The sequence below is a fragment of the Rhinolophus sinicus genome, chromosome 14, assembly GCF_057876585.1.
Source record: "Rhinolophus sinicus isolate RSI-liver-muscle chromosome 14, RSI-T2T, whole genome shotgun sequence".
In the NCBI taxonomy this organism is placed as follows: domain Eukaryota; kingdom Metazoa; phylum Chordata; class Mammalia; order Chiroptera; family Rhinolophidae; genus Rhinolophus; species Rhinolophus sinicus.
In genome coordinates this window covers 6,375,766-6,393,249 of record NC_142514.1, presented here as the reverse complement: position 1 = coordinate 6,393,249, position 17,484 = coordinate 6,375,766, and the positions used below count along the sequence as shown (strand labels likewise).

Below are 17,484 nucleotides of genomic sequence, written 5' to 3'. Positions count from 1 at the left end.
TCACTGCAGAGCTCATAATGAGGGTTAGCTAAGATTTACATATAATACAGACAGGGGAAGAACTGCAAGAACTTCATCAATGGAGAAATGAAACCAAACAAACAAACAAAAAACCCAAACTGTCAATCAGTTTATTTTAGCTTTTTTACGGCGGTTGATTGATTTGTCAATGAAGAAATGAAACCAAATACAAAAAAAAAAGAAACTGTCAACCAGTTTATTTTTTCTTTTTTATGGCAAGACTGCCTTATGGCCAAAGTTATGTGGCGAAAATGCAGCAAAAATGCTTGTGGCAGGGATGCCAAGAGGAGAGTACCCAGAACCAGTGTGGATACCGTGGGCAAAGGGATGATTCACGTCCCAGGCAGCACGAGATTTCATCATGCTACCCAGAAGGGCATACAATTTAACACTTAGGAGTTGTTTACTTCTGGAAGTTTTCCATTTAATATTTTCAGACAGAGGTTGACCGTGGGTAATCAAAACCGCAGCAAGTGAAACTGTGGATAAGGTCAGTGGGGGTGGGGGGGAAAACTACTGTAGTTTACTGGATAAATAAATGCGTTTCACCACTTTTAGAAAATCAGAGTAAACAGAAAATTTAGATTCCCACCCCTCCACTTGCTACTGTCAAAAGAAGCAGATCGTCTTTGTAAGTTCCCAAGCATGAAGCAGGAAACCAGAGCTCGCTGCTCCCAGCCATGAGAGGCCTGGCTACATTCAACAAGCCCTGTAAGAGGGAAGTTTATTTTCTTTACTAGTCACTGCTCCTTCTTTCTGCCTCTCCTGCCACTTCCAGGTAACCTCACTGTGATGAAATGTCAGCCTTTCCCAGCTGCCCACCGATATCCCAACCACCAACCGTCCTGGAATTCTGGTTGGCTCTTCCTATTCAAATTTGGCACTCAGCATGGTAAGGAGTCAGAATATGTCATTCCAAAATATGTCACTTCGGCATATTATTTTGAATTAAAGGTAGCTGAGAAAACTAGTGCAAGGGCAGCTCTGAGCCTCCTTTGCCCCACTGAAATCTCCCATGTGAAGGTACCTCCCTGTACCAGGAGGGAAGAAGGTACCCTTATCACCACAGACAGGGAATCTAGGGCCAAGAAGCTGCATAAACAAACCTTGTTACTTTTTCACCATTTGACCATCGCCAGCCCACACCCCTTTATCTTGCCAATCCTTCACACATTTACTATTTCTTTGTCCAAAAGGTATAAAAGCTTCCTGCTCTGGTCACTTCTTTGAGTCTCACATGTTTGTGGAGATTTTGTACATGATTAAATTTGTTTTTCTCCTGTTATTCTGATTTTGTAGAGGAGGGTCTCTGCCAAGAACCCAGGAGGGTAGAGGGAAAAGTATTGTTTTTCCCTTACAGCATTTTTAGATGTGGTCAGATAAGACGCTGAGTGGGGACAAGACTAGGACAGCTACAGTTTTTTTTAAAAAGATGCAACTAACAACAAGAGCAGTAAATGTTTGTAATTTTAGGGGAAAAAAAGGATTCTGGAAAATAATCCTCCTCAAAGGGGAGAGACAGTTTCCATAGTTATTCACATAATCCCCCCGCCCCCATCCCTTTGTTCCCTTGATCTTTTTATTCTCAAGGCACAAGAATAAGGGAGCCTCATTACAAGAGTGTCTGGCCCCTGTTCTCTTACCATCTTTACATATTTTCATTAATCTTTGAGACTCTCACCCCCAGTTAACTCAAAAATTGGCTCATCTGTAGTTAAAAAGCACAGTTAATTAGAATCCGGAGCCTCTGTTTTTCGCCAATTCCCCTAGCTTAGACCCAAAGTCTGCCTTAATTGAGGCTTCTAGAGTTTGTGACCTGGGAGGGAGCAGAGGAAAAAAAATGATGGCCATGTTTGCAATGCTCTTTCTTCCAAGCGTCAACCCCAAAGCATTCCATGGTTGCAGGGGCTCGCCCAGCAGAAGGGTGGAGCCCTGGCGTTGGAGCTACACTCGGATGAGTTCCTAATCACCCCAGAACTGTTTCCTGTGTAAGCGATGCCAGCACACAGCGCCTGCCTACCGCGGGCAGTGGAGGGGAGGGGCAATCAGACAGCACCGGCAGGGGGCGTCTCACCGGGACCCCCAAGCAGAGCACCTAGTTACACGCGGCATTTCATCACTGCTTCCTGTGTGTCAGGTCTCTTACTAGAATTGGAATCTCCTGGAAGGACACCATGTCTTAGGCGTCTTTTTAACTTTTATAGAAGAGATATTCCTCTGTTTGTGGGAAAAAATCAATTGTGAATACTTATTGGGGGAAAATTAGCATAAGGGAGAAATAGAAAGCCTGGAGCCACAAGCGTTGTATGAATCAGACATCCAGGCTCCTGAACAAGGCCCCTGGGGACTCACAACACTGATCTAGAATCTCCTTGTGAAACCCCTCAATGTGCGGGAGAAGCCACTCAGGGCAAGAAAATTAAACTAAGGGCTGGGAAATTTTTTTAAGTTGGGTCTACATTTGAAGAAGGTAAAAAGAATGAATCTGGCAACATTAGACTGAACATCCTCCCAGAGCTGCTCCTCAAAGGTCATTTAGTTAAGACAGGGGGCAGGGGGCTTGCCTGGGTCACAGAGTTAGATACACAGCAGTCCGTTTCCGGGTGCTAAGTATCAGTACTGGAGAGATACTAAAACTAACAGCAGTATGGACATCAGCAGCAGAGGAAGCAGCAGCGGATATTTTCTGGCCTATATGACATGGCAGTCATCGTGCTAAATGCTTTCCATTTATTGTGGAAGTTTTAAAACACTGTGGCAAATTCTTTAGGGCTCCTCCCATTGAGAGGTGCCACGTACGTCCCTCCCCTTCAATCTGGGTAGGCTGTGACTTCCTTGACCAAGAGAGTATAGCAGGAGCGATGCTAAGTGACTTGAGAGGTTAGGTCATAAAAGGCCATGCAGCTTCCGCCTTGGTTTGGAACCAAGCTCTTGGGGAATGCATCGAGAAGGAAGTGTGACTTCCTGAAGCTGCCACACTGTGGAGGAGCCCCAGCCAGAAGGAGAAGCCAGACAGTCCCATCTGAGCCTCTCAGGCAACTAGACATGAATGAGGACACCTCCAGATGTTTCCAGCCCCTAGATGTTCAAGTTATTGGCAGCCCTTTGAGAGTCTTCCCAGCTGACCCCGGGTCCTAGAGCTATCCATATGGCTAGCAATCATCTGTAAAAATTATTCTGTCAGAAGTGGATAAATCTGGTGGAACCAAGTGCAAGGCTGTCTGTAATTACATGCTAAATTCTCTAATTACAAATACAGAGTGGAGAAAGATAGAAGAGGCCTAAATAGAGCATGGAACCCAGAGAAGTCACAGCTGACCGAGACACTGCACTGTGGTCCCTCATGAACGAGCCGGCTGGGTGCCATCACAAGGGATACTCTCAACATAAAACGATATACAGGCACTTGCTGGGTATTCACACCTTTGTGCAGTCCCCAGCCACATTACAGCAGGATGGGTTTGTGCGACCAAAATATGGTGGGCGCCATGGCAGGTTGCCTTTAAGATTAGGTTATAAAAGGCTGTGGGACTTCAGGCTTGGGCACTCTTTGCCTCTTTTTTTCTCTCTCATCTCTCACTTGGAGGTAAGCCAGCCGCCATGTTGTAAGGACACTCAAGCTGCCCCATGAAGCCCACATGGCAAGTTTCTGAGATACCTGGCCATCAGGAGGCGAGTCACTGAGGCCTGCCAACAAAACCCTGCTTCCTCAGCTGCTCCCAGATGCCTGACCCACAGAAACTGTAAGATGATAAGTGTTTGTTGTTGAAGCTGTTAAGTCTGGGGTAATTTGTTACACAGCAATCGATAGCTAATACACCACCATGGCTGCTGTGTGGCCCAGTACCTGTGCCAGGCCTAGTATAGCAGAAGCTCCATTAATCATTGTGATTGAACAAATGGCAGTACAAACCACCCCTCCACTGTAGTTGTATGAGTCAGACAGATATGTTCCTAAGAGACCACAGGCTAAGTGTAAGAAGCCAGCCCCCAAAGACCACATCCTGTATGATTCCATTTATGTGAAATGTCCAGAATGGGCAAGTTCATGGAGACAGAAAGTAGATTAGTGGTTGCCAGGGGCTGGGAGGTTGGGGAGAAATGGAGAGTGGCTGCTAAGGGGTATGAGGTTTCTTTTGGAGGTGATGAAATGTTCTAAAATCGATGATGGTGATGGTTACACAACTCTGTGAACAGACCAAAACCCACTGAATTGTGCACATTCAATGAATTTTATGGTATATGACTTCTATCTCAATAAAGCTTATTATATTAAGAGGAGCAGGAGTTCAGGCAAGGTCACCGGTCCTGAGTGGGAGTGGCACCCTGGGAGGCTGGCACCCGCAGGGCTGGGAAAGGCTTTGTGGTACTTGAAGTGGACGGGATGCCTGGGGCAGAGAACACCGTGGTGTGGGGTGCTCAGCACTAACCCCATTCACTCAGCAAAAGGGGGCTCGCATGCTAATCCCTCAGGAGACCCTGCCTGCTCTAAAGCCACCTGGAGCCCAACACGTATGTACAGCCTGGATGCGGGCCTGACTTCCCATCCTCCATAGACAACGCCACCCACCCATGACTTACAGCAGCTCGCACAGGTGGGTTTCCTAGCAGCCCAAGCCGAGGCTCTTCACACAGAAGGGGGAGCCACAAAACCACAGGCTGCAACTGCCCCCAAGGACAGCTGGCCTTGTCAATGAGCCATCCTATAGTGGAGAGGCATCAAATGATGCAACGAAATCAGTCCTTGCTGAATGCCCCTCAGTGAATTTAGGAGAAAGAAAGGGATTTAAATGGCACAGAGTAAACTTGCACACAGGTACTTAAGAGGTGGTCAAGACTGAACACAGAAGCAGCTTCAAAGCAAACTTTGAACAGACTTTTATCGTTGGGCGAGGTATCTTCCAGAGGCCTCAGGGGGTCTGAATCTAGGGTCCCTCTCTGGCCTTCAAGGTTGGTTTTGGAGTTAGAATTTCAATGCAGAGAAGACAGCGATCGGACTCCTACAACCCTTCAGTGTACCCTAAGAGAGTCTGGGATGAACGTGGGGGACACCCAGGAACCCCATGGGATTATGTTAGAATGTTCTTGTATACAGGAGTCTTTTCTTGGGGAGAGGGGCCATGATTTTCAGCAGCTTTTCAAAAGGACTTAAAATCTGAAAAAGCTTAGGAACCACTGGGCGGTGGGTTCTAGGGTAAGTGGATAAATGGGGTTCCCAGGCCCAATTTCAACATGGGGGGAAGGTTCCCTCACACCAACAAGCAATTCTCAGACACCAGCAGGGTGTCCAAGAATTCAGTTCAATTTTGACACTGTCTATCCAGAGACAGCATCATGTTCCACAGGTTAAGGGTTCAGTTCTACAAGACTCACACACACACACACACACACACACACACACACACACACACACACTCACTCAGAGTGGTAATGGAGATGGGTCCCCCTCAAAGGGTCTTAGCTACTTGGCAGTTTACTCCGTTTTCTTGGGGTCCGCTCTGCAGCTGGCCGCACACCCAGGCACTCAGCCCCTGACCCTCTTCCCCACTGGGTCAGGGGCTTACATGTCCTCTTCCTTTCCTGTTCTCATCTGTAGACAAACTGTGAGCATTGGGGGACTCATTCTGTCCCCCATCACTGGTCAGTCTGTCCTTGGCAGGTGCCCCTATGCCACCTCCTGCCACTCCCAAAACAGGTCTCCAGGCCGCATCTACCCCTGTGAGCCTTTGGGATAAGTTGAGGCTCTGTTCTAGCAGAGCCTCTGTAGCATTTATCAGGCCTGTCTTTGGGGTAATGGCAGATATCACTGAGCACCTGCCACAAGCCAGCACTGTCTAAGCGACTCTATCCATTTTCTCACGTAATCATCACAAACCCCGAAGGCAGGCCTTCTGTTTACAAGGGGGAAAGTGGGGCTCGCGGAGGTTCCAGGCACACAGCCAGTGAGTGGGAGAGGCAGGCTTGAACCGATGACTCCTGAGCCCTGCTCTGACCACAGCACCACACTGCCTCTCCTGGGTCACTGAAAAGAGACCAGATTTGGGCCACTGGCCAAGAAGACACCGCAGTCCTATGGCCCTGATTATGTCACCCACCAGCTCAAGGACCCTTACGTCGACTTCCCGTAAAAGTTTCAAGAGTTGGGCAAGGAAGCAATTGAGATTTCAGAAGCCAGGCCCTACTTCCTCTGGACAGAGGGAGACAGTGGGCACCACCCTGGACAGACTGGGACTAGGCGGGGCACAGAAGATTCAAACAGAGACCAAGGACCAGCAAGAACAGGGAAGATATCCTGGGAACAGAGGGCACAGGTGAGAAGGAGGCTGGGAAGCCCCTATGCACAGCTGACTGACTCACTCCTCCTACCTGGGATCCAGATTCCCTGCCCCAATGACACACTTCCTCCTAGGAAAGGAGTGGCCACATTTGGAGATAGCACAGGACAGGGGTTGGGAGCAGGCTCTGCCACTTCCTAGCTGGGTCATACCTAGGTAAGTTATTAAGTCTTTCTGTGCCTCGGTTTCCCCTTCTGTAAAATGGGGATCGCAATAGGACTTATCACAAATGTTGAGTAAATCTGTATTTCTGAAGTACCTGAACATTGCCTCCTACAGAGTGGATGCTACAAAAGTGTTTGCTGTTGTCATCCTTAGACAAAGAAACAGCAAGCTAGGTTAACGGAGGCCGCAATTCTGAGGTGGCTGGATAGCAAAGCGCGGAAGTACAAATGTGCTGACCAGAGCTGCAGAAAAAGGAGATGGTGTGAAGAGCCTCCCTTCTTGAGCTTGCTGTGCTTCCTCTCAGAGTGAGGGGCTGCTGTAGTTTAGGTGGGAGCTCTACGTCGAAGGCCACCTCGGGCCCAAGCTCTGTGATTCCTGCATCATATCCGACCTCTAACCAGCCGAATGAGAGGTGAATTGTGCCCTCATCCCCTCTTCAGCCCACCCTGACCGATGGCCTCAGCATGCTGACCACTCGCCATCAGGCTACTCCTTGGGGTGCCAGCATGCCAGGCCCCAGGCTCTGCAGGCTAACAAGAGCTGGCTGTGCTTATTCCCAAATAGGCCCACACTCGGTGTTCACCTTTGCAATCACACAACATGGTAAGTGGCTAAGTGGATGAAATATGGGTGTGAAAATAAAGAGCTGTTTTCACGAAAATGAAGCAGAATGCTTTCGAAACTCAACAAGGGCAAGTCACCAAAACAAACTTTCTGTTCAATCAGATGGGGCATGGCAACTGTAAAAAACTAGGGAGAATTATAAAAATTTAGGAGGACTCTGAATTGCAAAGCACCTTACGTAGGAATGAAGAGTGTATTCTAACAAAAGCCCTTGGCCTTCCATCAATAGACCAGTGGACCAATATACATTTATTTATACGTTTTAAGTTAAAATAAAATGTTTAGATTCGAGGTGTGGCATTTTAATATTCTCTACCTAAGCCAAAATTTCACTGAATTTCGTTGAATCATTCTTCATACTATTTTGCCCTAATCTATGTTTTTCCAACTATGGTTGGAGACACTGTGCTAAAAGGAGCGGAAGCCACCGAAACATAAACATCTTCCCAGAGCATCCATTTAACTCAAAAGTGAGGGGGAACTATTCCTCATAGTAAAATAAACATGGATTTATCAGAGAATAGAATGTAAAATTATTGTTAGTGTTAAAAATAAAACTTGAAACTTCAAAGCAAGGTCATGGCTGGGGTGGGCTGCTGCAGGCTAGAGTTGCACATCCCAGCCTCTGGCTGGAGAAGTGGGTGGGAAAGTTGGAGAAGCACAGTGCATGAAGGTCAAGGTCACTGCCAGCCACCCGGCCATGTCCCAACCACTTTCCCATAAACCCACGCACAAGGGCTCCTGAGGTGGTTGCCTCTGGAGCAGCCCACCCACTCGGGACCCCGTCACACTGCTGCAGCTCAGAGGGGACAGAACCAAGCCAGAATCCACTGCCATGGTCAAGATCACTTGATCAACAACTTTACTAGCGAGCTGCCTTATCTGCTAGTCCAGGCCAGGTGAGCTAGTCCAGGGGTAGCTCCTGCCTCCCAGCAGGGGAAGGAAGGAAACAGCCTGGAAAAGATCTCACCTCCACAGTCCTCAGCTCTTATCTCCCAAGCTCCCGCAGAGCTTGAAGGATTACAAAAAGCCAAAAAACTAAACCTCTGGCTTTGACATATCAGACAGGAACAGGCAGTTAACAAAGGACAAAGCAATTCCAATCTTTACCTGTAAAACGGGGTTATTTATTGACACATGCTTCACGCATTCCATACAGATCATTCATGGAGGGTCAAATAAGATAACGAATGACTAACTCTTACCGTACCAGGCCCATTACTTACTACAGGCTTTTCCTTATTGCTAATCTTCATGACAATCCAGTAAAGAGGTACTATTATCCCAATTTTCAGAGGAAAACCTGGAGGCTTGGGGAAGTAAGGCAACTGGTCACGATCACCTATGCATTAAGTGTCAAAGCCAAGATCTGAGCTCCCATTTAATTCTAAAGCTCTTGCTTTTGACATGAACGTTAGGCTTTCTGTCTATTCCTTCTCGAAACACTGCCTTGCACTGTGCTTCCGGCTGGGAAATATGAAGCCACGCAGATCTTAAGAAAGTACCACATATTAGATGTGCCACTGCACCTAATTTAAAAATAGGCCACACTTCATCACTGGTTTCCAAATGACAGCAGATGGGCTGTATTATTCAAATATTCCTCACACCACACAACAGGGAGAAAAGATTCATGATAGGAGGTGTGGTCTCGCTCATTTTTTCATTGGTTCTGAACACAAGAAACATTTTTAATGGAGTTTTTTGAGAGGGACGGGTGAGGGGAAAAGGTTTTGGTGTTTCCCCTGCAACACCAAAGAAATTTCTTGTGAAGCAGTTTATTTGAGACCAAGATCCTGCTCTTATTAACTGCTCCCTTGGACACAGCAAAGAGGAAAATACATACACTGAGCACAGATAAACACACTGTGTGCTTGACTTAGGTTCTCCCTAAGAGGGAAGTAGAGGCCACTTTACTCTAAGGGGCTGCAAAAGCAGGCTCCATGGGCAGGAACCCAAGCTGGTGCCAAAGCCCCCGGGGTCCTGACTCCCCCCCCCCCCAGCACCTGCCTCAGTTTCCCAAACTGCATGAAGGAGTATTTGCATGTCAACAGTGGAATAGTTACTAAGATGAATTCCAGACTCGACCATTAGTAAGTCCCATTTCTGTGCTACAGAGGCTGCAGGACCACAGGGGGACAGGGTCCTGGAGAAACAGCCCTCTCAGGACCTCGAGATTCCCTGCAGCCCACCTCAGCCTCTGTTCATCCGTCAGTGAGGAAGCATCACCCAACACAAGGCTCATCTGCTTGTCCCAGGGAGACTCACACCCAGTTCCAGTCAGACAGCCAAGGACAGGGTCCATTTCATCAGAGAGGTACTGCCAGCTCTTTCTAAGATCATCTACCTAATTTATAGCAGAAAACTCAATCCCCGTGCTTAACCTAAATCCCTTTGGCTTAAGTGTAAACCATGTCTCCTTGCTGGAACAAGATAAATCCTGGGGATGAATGGAGATTTTGTTCAACTGAATTATGATATTAGCAATAACAGCTAATGTTTACTGAGTATTAACTATGTGCTAGGTGATATTCATTATCTAGTTTCCCGCATTTAATTCTTAAGATTACCCTAGGAATAGGTCCCATTAGCTTCATTTTACAGAACAGGAAACCGAGGATCAGAGAAGGTAAGGTTTCTGAAACTCAAGGTCACACAGCTGGGAAGTGAGGAAGCTACGGTTCGAATCAGAATCCATCCAATTCCAGAGTTCAAGGGTTTAACTGCTGCATTACACTGCAGCAAACCTCACGCTATCCATAACAGCAACCAAAAAAAAAAAAAAAAAGCAATTTAACTTCATTAGCAATAAAAGAAACATACTTAAGATGATTACCTTTTAGACCTATTAGCAAATCTTTTTTTTCCCAATATTAGTCAGTGTTGGCAAGGGTGTTGTGAACTATTATATACCACTGGGATGAATTGGTCCAATCTCTCAGAAAACCATTTAGCTCTAAGAGCTATAAATATGTTTAATGCCTTTGATGCAATCCTTCTTGAGTATGAAAAAAGTCATATGCCTGAAAATGTCAATTACAGTGGAGTGTGTGTGTGTGTGTGTGTGTGTGTGTGTGTGTGTAAATTAAACGTCCTACCATTGAGGATGCTTAAGAAGATGATGGTGTCCTGTTTCAGGACACTTATACTGCCACTAAAAAGGATGGCTAGGTTATGAAACAATGTGGAAAAATGTTAACAAGCCAATGTTAAATGAAAAAAAGCAAATTACGTGAAGGGGACTAAGAAGTACAAACTGCTAGTTATAAAAACAGTCCCGGGGATGTAAAGTACAGCAACAGACCAATACCATCAATAATACCTTAATGACCGTGTATGGTGCCAGATGGGTTCTAGACTTATCATGTTCATTTTGTAAGTTATAGAACTGTCTAATCACAGTTGGACACCTGAAACTAATTTAATATTGTATGTCAACTATACTTTAAAAATAAATGAAAAAAAAGCAAATTACAAAAGCATATGACTTGCTCTTCAAAAAATTACACATAGAACTACCATATAATTCAGCAATCCCACTTCTGGGCATGTATGCAAAAGAACTCAAAGCAAAGACATAAATAGATAATCTCTACACCCACGTTCCTAGCAGCAATATTCACAATAGACAAAAAGAGGAAACCACCCAAGTGTCCATTGATGGAGGAATGGACAAAATGTGGGCCATCCATACAATGGAGTATTACTCAGCCTTAAAAAGGAAGGAAATTCTGACACCTGCTATAACATGGAAGAACCTTGAAGATATTATTAGCTAAATGAAATAAACCAGTCACAAAAGGACAACTACTGTATAATTCCACTATTCCACTTACATAAAGTACAGAGAGTAAAATTCATAGGCTCAGAAAGTAGAATGGTGGTTGCCAGGGGCTGCGGGGAGAGGGGAGTGGAGAGTTAGTATTTAATGGGTTAAGAGTTTCAATATTGCGCAATGAAAAAGTTCTAAAGATGGATGGTGGTGATGGTTGCACACAAGGTGAATAAATAAATGCCACAGAACTATATACTTAAAAATCATTGATTTTGTTATATATATTTCACCACAATTGAAACACAAAATTTAAGATAAAAAAGTGCATGCCTACTAATTACAAGTAAATTCAAAATGAATAAAAACATTACAAAATGGAACAGATACCTAAATTGGCAGTGGCTATGTTGGGATAGTGGGATAATAATAAATTACTTACGGACCACCCACTACATCCCAGCTCTCTTATAGACATTGTGTGTAAAGCTGGGTGCCTGGCACTTGACAGCTATTCCCACTCCAGCGTTATAGCGGAGGATTCTCAGGCTCAAAAGGGTGAAGCGATTTATTTGCCAAAGGGCACCCAGCAGATAAAAAAGTAGTTGAGATTCAAACCCAGTCTGGCTGACTCCAAAGATAATACTTTTTCTTCCATGTGGCAATCCACCCAGCTCCAATTCTGTACCCCACCCCGCCCAGCCCGACCTATACATAAATGACTTTTCAAAGTTTCAATAGTAGGGCTATGATCTTGTTTTCCTATTGAAAAGAAAGCACTTCTCCCAGCGTTCATAGGAAAGCCAAAACAAAACAAAAAAAAGAAAAGAAAAAGCAATGCCCCTCCCCGGGAGACAGAGTGGGCAGGAGAGTGGCCCTGCCCCTCCATGTATCCATGGAGCACCCCCCATTGCACATCGCCATTCTCATCCTCCACTTCCTATAAGCTCCAATAACTGGGGGAACACCCCAAATCCCATCCAGCACCACCAGCCCCATCCCACCAGTCCCTTCCCACAACTATGGTCCCTGGAGGAGGACATGGGGACTCGGCAGCAAAACGGAACCCTGCTTCCACCTCTCCCAGGAACAGCTCAACAGACGAAACTCCAAAATGTGAGGGGCTGGGTGGCCCCAGACAGAGCAGGGGAGCCTGGGTGGGAGGGGTTCTGAGCAGAGAAGAAGCGGTACTCGAAGAGAAAGAGGGAGGGGTCAGGAAAGGAGAGAGACAAAGAAGAGGGGCTGAATAGTTCTCCGCAGGTGAAGAATGTATTCCCCGGGCAGTTACTTGGGTTACTTCCAAGGCCCAGAAATTGTCCTTTCTGCTACTGGGACACTGGGAAGCTGCTATGAGGGGAGCTGACTACTAACTAAGGTGGTAGCCAGTTCACCAATTTGGGGGACAGGAAGCAGAAAGGGGAGAGGGAGGTTAAAGGCTTCCGGGGAGTCTGAAATTCTTGCCTAAGGTCACCTAGGGCAAGCAGCACACAGGGAACAAAGGCAGGGAACATTTGGATCCCAGAAAAAAGAACTGTGCCAAACACCTTCCCCAGAAAATACCAAAAGAAAATGTCCATCTGTAGTGGGCTGAATGGTGGCTCCCAAAAAGATATGTCCGTGTCTTCACCCCCAGAACCTGTGGATTGTTTGGAAAAATAACAAGTGGGAAAAGGCCTTTGCAGATATAATTAAGTTAAGGATCTTGAGATGAGTCCATCCTGGATTGTCCAGGTGGACCCTAAATCCAATGACAAGTGTCCTCACAAGAGACAGAAGATGACAGACACAGAGGGGAAGGCCGTGTGACTGGGGTGGTACTGCCACAGGTCAAGGGACACCTGGAGCCACCAGTGGCTGGAAGAGGCCAGGTGGGATCCTTCCCTAACCTGCTGGAAGGCACAGGGCCCTGCTCACACCTTAATTTTGCACTTCTGGCCTCCAGAATTATGACATTACATTTCTGTTGTTTTAAGACACAAAATTTGTAGCAATTAGTTACAGCAGCCACAAGAAAGGAAGACAGCATTCCTCCAAGATAGAAAGTCCCAACTCAGGCAGCTTGCTTGCTTTCTGCAGCTTCCCCCCTCCCCGCCTCCCCCTCCTGCCACTGTCACTCTCCTGGCATTTCATCTGAGTGGAAAGCAATTTCTCCCAATGTGAGTGAAACAGAAGCTGACTGAAATACTACTTGAAAAACACCACACCCATTACTCCAATCACTCTCCCTCTGGGCTCAGAGAGTAGGCAGCCTTGGAAAGCACCCATTTCTAGGAGAAGTGCTGACCTTACGTGAGGGGTGAAGTTATCATTTCTGGGGAGGCAATGGGGGGTTCTCATACTCATCCAGCCACTGCAGCTGGAGGGGGAACTTGCACAGCCCAACCTCAGGGAGGGGAGAGTGGCCGGAGTTTAGGACGACCCACAGAAAGTCAGTGTTTGTCTGCAAGGAGTGAGGAGGGAGGTTCCTGGGTTTTAAATGATTTTTTTCCATCTTGAAACTGGCAGCATTTCTGATATGATTGCGGGGGATTTCCACCAACCAAATTAAAGAAAATTACGTTTTCACATTAACTGCAAGAAGAGAGGAGTTTCGCAATCTTTGTCATTTATGAAACCCTGGCCCTGGCACACAGAGGAGAATGTTTCCCTCGCAAACAAGTCCGGGTCCTGCCATTCTCCAGCTGGAGGTCAATGACCACACAAGTCCCTCCATCACGGGACAGGAACAGAATGGCACTCTCCACACTCCAGGAGCACTTCCCTCTGGACCTGCCCTTCCAGCAGCCTTGCTGGGAAACCTGTTTGTCCCCTGGGGAGTGGCCAAGAGAGCTTTTCTAAGGAACCACGCACGGTAAGGAAGCATTTGGTGGGGCCCCGAGCACTACCATCAGACCCACAGAAGCAGCTGGCCTCTGGGAGGGAGGCAACTGCTCTCTAAACAAAGATGGTTTTGAAAAATAAGCCAGCCAAAGGGGAATTGCTTCATAAGTTGCACATTCACTTCTCCCTTTAACTGTGCAATTGAAGAAAAACAAGGTAAAGCAGGAACTGACCCCTCACCCCCCATTCACACCCCCACAAACTCCCTCCACACAACAGTGTGGGCACAGATGCTAACCGAGTCTGAGGTTGGTCTCTAATTATGTGTGGATTATCTGTGTCCTGTAAGACCCCCAGGGGCTGGTACACCCCCAGTCTGCCAGCCATGTTTTCAGCACAACCCCTGGCTCCCAGCAGGGTCTCAGTAAACACTTGCTAAACATAGTAAAGCAAGAGAAAAGATGGAGCCCACAGCGTCCTGCAAAGACATGCTATATGCGCCGGTCCTGGGCATGGACGAGACTGTAGAAACGCAGCTGTCCCCCAGGAAGATCAGCATGCCCAGGAGCACCTCTGAGGCACTCGCTCTACTTCCAGAAACATCTGTATTCTCAGAGTGGCCAGTGTTGTTTCTAAATGCGGGCGTAGGAGGCAGGGGGAGTGGGACTCAGAAGGAAGTAACTGCCAACCAGGTTTTCACAGTACCCTTCCCCTGCCCCCAGAGCATCTTTCATTACTTGGAGAAGTTTATGAAAGCACCAAAAGGGAATCAACCTCCGGATGCTCTAGGCAGGGCTCTCCGGAGCCAGGGGATGGAACCCTGAACTCGAGAAATCAAACCACAGCAGGAATCGGAAATGCTAAGGGGTTGGCAATTTCTGCTGTAGAGAGGGCAGAGGAGAAAGGTCTGTTTCTGTCTCCTTGTGTTTGGTACCAGCTTCCTAAATCAGAAGAATCTTTATCCTCACTTAGCACATCCATCAAACCTGGGGGCTAATGGTAGTGACGGGTTTACACAGGAGCATCAAGGTGGGTGCATTAGAGGCTGCATCTCTGAAAGGACACCCCAAGGCTCCCCATGCCCCCACACAGAGAACTGTTAGGAAATATTCTCCTTAATCTGTGGGCAACAAGACCTGCTAGGTGATCAACACCTTGGCCTCTGAACCAGCTGGGATTCTGGAGAGCTGCTTGTGTGGGTGAACAAATTAGTTCACTTTTCTGTGCCCTAGTGTTCTCCAATGGAAACTGGAGACCACATCATTTATCTCCTACGGTTGTTTGAGAACACATATGTAAAAGCTATCAACTCTTTGGGAGAGGAGAGTCCCTATGGCACCAGTCACTTGACAAGAACCCCAAGGCACTGTCAGGCACCCCAGCGGGGTCCAGCTCTTCTGAAAGTGAGCAGTGAACCTTCCCCTTAGAGACTCCAGAGAGAGGACCACCCCCTCCCCGCGCGCGCCCAGAAAGACACACCAGCCCCACATACAGGCGCGATTGTGATTGTGCGGGACCTCTGAGGGTGGGGCCCAGTGGGGCTTCTGCAGAAGCCCACGTGAAGAAGACCCACTTGAGAGAATAGTGGGGCTGGAGACCCACAGGTTCCTCCTTCCAGGGGACACATGAACGAAGTGAATGCTGCTTACTCATCCGAGGCTCCCGAGCTCTCCATCCGAAAGCTGGACATATCCCTAGGGTGCTGCGCCAGGACCCACCCTCGACCCCGGAAATCCCGTCCCCACCCTCTTCCCCTGCAGGAGAGCGCCTTTCCAAAGCCTCCCAGCAGTCCTTTCTCAGCAACGCGGACCTCGGTCGCCCCACTAGGGCAGAGCGCAGCCGGGACGCACGGACCCCCACCCTGGTCCTCACGAAAGGGTTCCCTGGTCCCCTCTCCTCGATTTCAAAGAAGGAGATGCAGAGGGGAAAGCCTAAATAAAAACAGGAAACTCGATTTTTTTTTTTAAGGCCTCATTCAGGCTGAATTCCGGGTAAGAGTATTGAAAAGAAGAAAGAGTCCGGAAATGCAAAGCTGGAGGCGGTTTTGCCGCGGTCACCAGGGATCCGCCGCAGATACGGGGGCTGATCTCGGCGCGGCTGTCAGTAAACACGCGGCGAGCAGCGCCGGCGCCCCGAGTCCCTGCGGGGCGGGTAGGAAAGGGACTCGGTCGCTCGTCCACGCGCCGGGAGCGAGCGCCCGGCACACCTCGACCCCGGCCCCTGTCCAGCACATGTTCGGGTTCGCCAGGGTGAGGGAGGGCGTGGCGCCGGGATAGCGTGCGCACCTCTCTTCCCGCGCCCAGAGGAAGCCCGCAGGGCGGCACCGCTCGTAGTAGGAATGCAGCCGGCACCCTGCCGCGCGGCCGGGGCACCCCACGTCCCGCTCGCCTGCTCTGGCGGCAGGGCGCGCTCGGCTGGCTGAGCGCTCCCCACCTCCAGCGCCTCTGAGGGTACACGCGAGGCCGCCCCTCTGCTGAGAGCACAGCCCGGGCTCCGCCACCGGGTCGAGGAGCTCCCTCATCTGGCTCCGCAGGTTACTCAGTACAGGCGCGGGGGAGCTGTTCGCGCCCTTCTCGGAGGGCGCACCGGGGGCGTCCCCGGCGCCCGAGCTCAGCCTCGGATCAAGTCCCGACGGCCCGCCCCGGGGACGCCCCTTGCCGGGCTCTCTAGACGCGGGAAGGCGCACAGTGTCAGGGCTCACCCGTGGTGCGCGCTGGGAGACCCCTGAGAGCTGGCCCCACGGCTCCGCGAGGCCCCTCCGAAACCCCTGGCCTTGGTCCTCTCCCCCACTTCCCCAGACGCAGCCAGAGGCGAGCACTTACCGGTCTTGGCGCGGCTGGCAGGGGCTGGGCTCGCCTGGCCCCGCTGGCGCCTGGAGCGAAGGCGCTGGGTGCGAGTGAGCCTCGAGGTTGGGAGGCGGGGCGCCCCTACCGCGCCCCGCCTGCTGACAGCCCGCACACTCCACTTCCCACTTTGTTTCCTTTTTACTTGCGACAGGAAAAACAACAGGCCCTCCAGCCCTCTCACCCGCTCCCCCGCCCTCCTCCCCAAACCCCCACCGCCTGCGGCTGGAGGAGCATCGCCCCAGGTGCCTCTGGATGCTGCACCCTGCCTTTCTTCAAAACAAGTTTTCTTTTTATACAAAGGAAAGCAACCAAATAAAGATCCTAGGAGCCCATAACGCCCCCAGGCCTTCCACAGTCACACACCCAAAAAAACACGTCAACAGTGGCGAGAGAAAAGCCCGGGGTGAATGGGTGTAAGGGAGGGTGAGAGAGGCCGGGAGCGGGGAGCGGGCTAAGTGCTCCAATTCCCAACAGGCTCAACCCTGGGGGACAGCGGTGGTCTCCCAGCTTTGGTGAGTCAAGAGCATGGGCGTGGGGGGCTAGCCACCCCCCAAGATTACCATAGTGACTTCAAATTCCTCTAGGATATGGTGGAGGATGAGCCAGTCAATTGCTTACTCAGAATGCAAGAAACGTCTAAACCTGTACATAATATTTTATAAGAGTTTGAGCCAAACCGAAGACATATGCTGGGGAGCAAGATCTCAAATGCTCCGGACAACAAATTTTGCGGTTTCTTTTATGCATTTGAGATTAAGGAGGAAACGTAAGGAAGATGGCATGAAGGTGAGAGAGAGCAAGCCTGGGATGGGATTGCAGGCGAGTTCAGCTTTCGTGCTTTCTTTAGGGTGGTCAGGTATTAGAAGGAAGGGTGTTGAAAGGGGGCATTTCAAAGGTGTGT

General features: G+C 48.9%; 1 protein-coding gene across 4 annotated transcripts in view; it reads right to left on the bottom strand.

The window, feature by feature from the left end:
- Positions 1 to 16,697, bottom strand: part of PIK3CD (phosphatidylinositol-4,5-bisphosphate 3-kinase catalytic subunit delta) — a 46,947-nt gene extending 30,250 nt beyond the window's left edge. For all 4 annotated transcript variants that reach the window (XM_019746713.3, XM_019746715.3, XM_019746717.3 and 1 more), the window contains exon 1: positions 16,560 to 16,697. The gene's annotated coding sequence lies outside the window, so the exon portion shown is untranslated. The remainder of the gene's footprint in view (positions 1 to 16,559) is intronic.
- Between the last annotated feature and the right edge of the window lie 787 nt (positions 16,698 to 17,484).